The sequence below is a fragment of the Capricornis sumatraensis genome, chromosome 18 (assembly GCF_032405125.1).
Source record: "Capricornis sumatraensis isolate serow.1 chromosome 18, serow.2, whole genome shotgun sequence".
In the NCBI taxonomy this organism is placed as follows: Eukaryota; Metazoa; Chordata; class Mammalia; order Artiodactyla; family Bovidae; genus Capricornis; species Capricornis sumatraensis.
Genome location: NC_091086.1, coordinates 55,528,863 through 55,533,489, shown reverse-complemented (window position 1 = coordinate 55,533,489; position 4,627 = coordinate 55,528,863).

The window sequence follows — 4,627 nt, the reverse complement described above, 5'->3', positions numbered from 1 at the left end:
TTTGCATGATGTGCTTTGCATATAAGTTAAATAAACAGGGTGAAAATAAACAGCCTTGCCGTACTCATTTCTCAATCCTGAACAAGTCAGTTGTTCCATACAGGGTTATAACTATTGCTTCTTGACCTGCATACACATTTTTCAGTAGGCAGGTAAAATGGTCTGGTATTCCCATTTCTTTAAGTGTTTTCCAGTTTGTTATGATCCATATGGTCAAATGCCTTAACATAATCAATGAAACTATGGTGGATTTTTTTTCTGGAATTCTCTTTTTCTGGAATTCTCTCTTGACAATTTGATCTCTGGTTCTTGAACATCTGCAAGTTCTCCATTCATGGAATGTTGAAGCCTAACTTAAAGGATTTTGAGCATAACCTTACTAGTGTGGAAGATGAGTGCAATTGTCTGGTGGTTTGGACAATCTTTATTAGTGCCTTTCTTAAGAATTGGAATGAGGGTTGACCTTTTCCAGTCCTGTGGCCACTGCTGGGTTTTCCAAATTTGCTGACATATTGAGTGCAGCACTTTAATAACATCATCTTTCAGGATTTTAAATAGCTCTGCTGGAATGCTAGTACCTTCTCTAGCTTTATTGGCAGCAGTGCTTCCTAAGGCCCACTACACTTCACATTCTAGGATGTCTGGCTCTAGGTGAGTGATCACACCATGGTGGTTTTCTGGGTCACTAAGATATTTTTTTGTACAGTTCTTCTGTATATTCTTTCCATCTCTTCTTGATCTCTTCTGCTTCAATACAGACTTTACCATTTTTGTCTTGTATTTTGCCCATCTTTGGATGAAATATTCCTTTGATATTTCCAGTTTTCTTGATGATATCTTTAGTCTTACCCTTTCTGTTGTTTTCCTCTATTTGTTTGCTTTTTTTCATTGAAGAAGGCCTTTTTGTCTCTCCTTGTTCTCTGGAATTCTGCATTTAGTTGTATGTACCTTTTCCTTTCTCCCTTGCTTTTTGTTTCTCTTCTTTCTTCAGTTATTTGTAAAGCCTGCTTAGACAACCACTTTGCCTTCTTGCATTTGTTTTTCTTTGGGAAACAACTACCATTGTTGTTTGATTTAAATATATTTATTTGTGTGTTATTTCATAATCACTGAACTCCTGAGACTTTCAGAAAAAGTCAAAGTATACAAATCTTAATCTGTGATTAGTTTTAAAATAATAGTAGAAATTACTTAAATTTTTCTTTTAGAGCATTTTCCAGGGTGGATACTGCAAATATTTAATTAATATATACTAATTGGATACAAATACATACAAACAATTTATAACATTTCAACATTTGGGTAATAAATGAATTCTTTGCCATAAATATCAAGGGAAACTGACTTTATATTTGATAACATACTTCATAGTCATGTAATACCTCTCTCCATATAACCTTATTTATAAGAATAACTTTTCTATTAAGCAAGCACTAGATGTGTATCATAAATGTTTTGAAGCTTGAGTTTGAAATATATTACAAAAAAGTATCCTTGCCAGAAAAAAACTATAGATAGTTTGATATTTTACAGTTGTAGTTAGTTATAATGGATATATGTGTGCTTATATATGTAAGTATTTGTATATACATATGCACATATATATATATATATATGTATATATATATATATATATATATATATATATATATTTTATGCCTTCCCAGGTGGCACTACTGGTAAAGAACCCACCTGTCAATGCAGGAGACATAAGAGACATGGGTTTGATCCCCAGGTTGGGAAGATCCTCTGGAAGAGGGCATAACAACCCACTCCATGGAGAAATCAATGGACAAAGGACCCTGGTATAAAGTGCTAGGGTCACAGAGAGTCAGACACAACTGAAGCAACTTAGCATGCATGAATATATATGTGTATATATACACACAGATAACTTACATATGATACGTATGCAACTTTTCCATAATAAACTTAATAGTTATATAGTAATTCACTCAAGGAAATTTTCTATAAAATTAGTAAATAATTTCATACACTGCAAAGATTTTATTTTTAAAAATTCTCTTTATAAATGTTACTGCATTAAATGTTTTAACATGACTCTTTAGTTTTGTTATGATACATTCTTCAGATTGTTAATGAGATAAAGGAGAAAACTTAAACTATATGATATATCCAAAGGTCTCAGCTTTAAACATTTTATTTTTAATCCTATTTTGCTAACTTTCACTTTTTCTAATCAAGTATTTAAACTAATATGAATAATTTTTTATTTCTGATGAGTTAAAATTCTAGTTGAATTAATCAATTAACAGTGACACCACCACTTCTTATACAATGAGCTTAGTCACTCAGTCATCTCCAACCCTTTGTGACCCCATGAGCTGTAGCCCGTGAGACTCCTCTGTCCATGGGGATTCTCCAGTCAAGAATACTGGAGTGGCTTGCTGTGCCCTTCTCCAGGGGATTTTCCCAAGCCAGGGATCAAACCCAGGTCTCCCACATTGCAGTTGGATTCTTTACAATCTTAGCCAGCAGGGAAGCCCAAGAATACTGGAGTGGGTAGCCTATCCCTTCTTCAGGGGGTCTTCCTGACCCAGGAACTGAACCAGGGTCTCCTGCATCAAAGGTGGATTCTTTACCAGCTGAGCCACCAGGGAAGCCCTTCTTATACAATAAGCTGAAGGAAAAGAGACATCTAATAAGATAATCTCTGGTTCTGAGATATCTGGTCAGAAATATTAGTCTAAGTACTCTGAAACCTAGATCCAGTCTAGGACTACATCACTGGATATTCTTTATCTTAGTTTGGGCTGCCATTACAAAATACCAAACATTGGATGGATTGGACAACTGAAATTTATTTCTCACAGTTATGGAGTCTGGAAGTCCAAGAGCAGGGTACCAGCATGGTTGGGTTCTGGTGAGGGCTCTCTTCCTGGCTTGAAGATGCCCACATTCTCCCTGTGTTCTCACATGGCAGAAAAAAAGAGAGAGAGAGAGATTGAAAACAGCTTTGTGGTCTCTCCTTATTAGGAAACAAATCCCATCATGTCTATGCCACCCTCATGATTGCTCTAAACCTAATTACATGCCCAAATTCCCATCTCCAAAAGCTGTCACTTTGGGAATCAGGGCTTCAGCATAGGAATTTGGGGAAGGAAGGGCACAATTTAGGCCATAGCATCCTGCTACTTCAGATCATCCAGCTGAAAATCAAGTTCCCATCCACCCGGATGCCTCTAGTGGGTAGCACAAAGGCAGTGACCCTGTGGTGCAGGAGGAGCCACTGCCAACAAATATCATGAGCTACCTGCATACCAAGTTGGAGGATTTGACTGTTAAGAATCAAAATGTTCAAAGAAAAAGTGTGGAGAAATGGGCAGAGGATTACTTGGAGGTACTGCTCCTTTCTTCATTTTCTCATTTTCTGGTTTAAGAATCTGAACAATCATATCAGGAAAAAGTGTTCCTTTGCCTTTATTCTTCAGATTTATTCAACAATCATTGGAAATGCCAAACTCAATCCTGTATTTTGTCTCTGAAGTTGCAAGAAGGCTTGAGTTGAAACATCACCTTTCTATAGCACAAATGACTTACAGTCTATCTGCATCTTATTACCTTATCAGAAGTCCTTTAAAATGTATTTTTTAATGATACAAATGAATGTATTTACAAAATGGAAATAGACTCACAGACATAGAAAACAAATTTATGGCTACCAAAGGGGAAAGTGTTAGTCACTCAGTCGTGTCTGACTCTTTGTAACCCCATAGACCCAGACTCCACTGTTCATGGAATTCTCCAGGTGAAAATAATGGAATGGGTAGCCATTCCCTTCTCCAGAGGATCTTCCCAACCCAGAGATCGAACTCAGGTCTTGTGTAATGCAGGCAGGTTCTTTATGGATTGAGCCATCAAAGGGGAAGAAAGGTATAAATTATCAGTTTGGGGGTAAAATGTATTCACTACTATATATAAATAGAGGCTTCCCAGGTAGCACTAATGGTAAAGAACCCATCTGCCAATGCAGGAGGCATAAGAGATGAGGGTTCAATCCCTGGGTTAAAAAAATCCCCTGGATGAAGGCATGACAATCCACTCCAACATTCTTGCTTGGAGAATTGCATGGAGAGGGGATAGTCTATAGGGTCACAAAGAGTCAGATATGATTAGAGCAACTTAGTACAGCACAGCATATACACATAGATAAGCAACAAATACCTATTGTGGAGTACAAGGAACTATACTCAACATCTTATAATAACTTATAATTGAAAAGAATATAAAAAGGAATATATATATATTCAAACTGAATCACTTTCCTGTTATACCTGAAACTAACACAACATTGTAAATCAACTATATTTCAATAACAGTTTATTTAAAAATGCAATGCTTCAGCCCTCTACAGAGACTTTTAATATTTGGATTAAGTCAGGTAATCTGAAGAATTTATGACTTGTTCTCCTCCCTCAAAGAAGTCTTTCCTCCAAACACATTTGTCACAGTATTGTTCTTAAAATCTAGCATAGCATATACTTCTAAGCCCAAATTAAAACACACATACACAGTTCCCAGGGAAATTCAATATTTGTTCTTTTTTTAAAAAAATCTATGTTGGAGTACAGTTGATTTACAATGCAGTGTTTCACATGTACCGCAA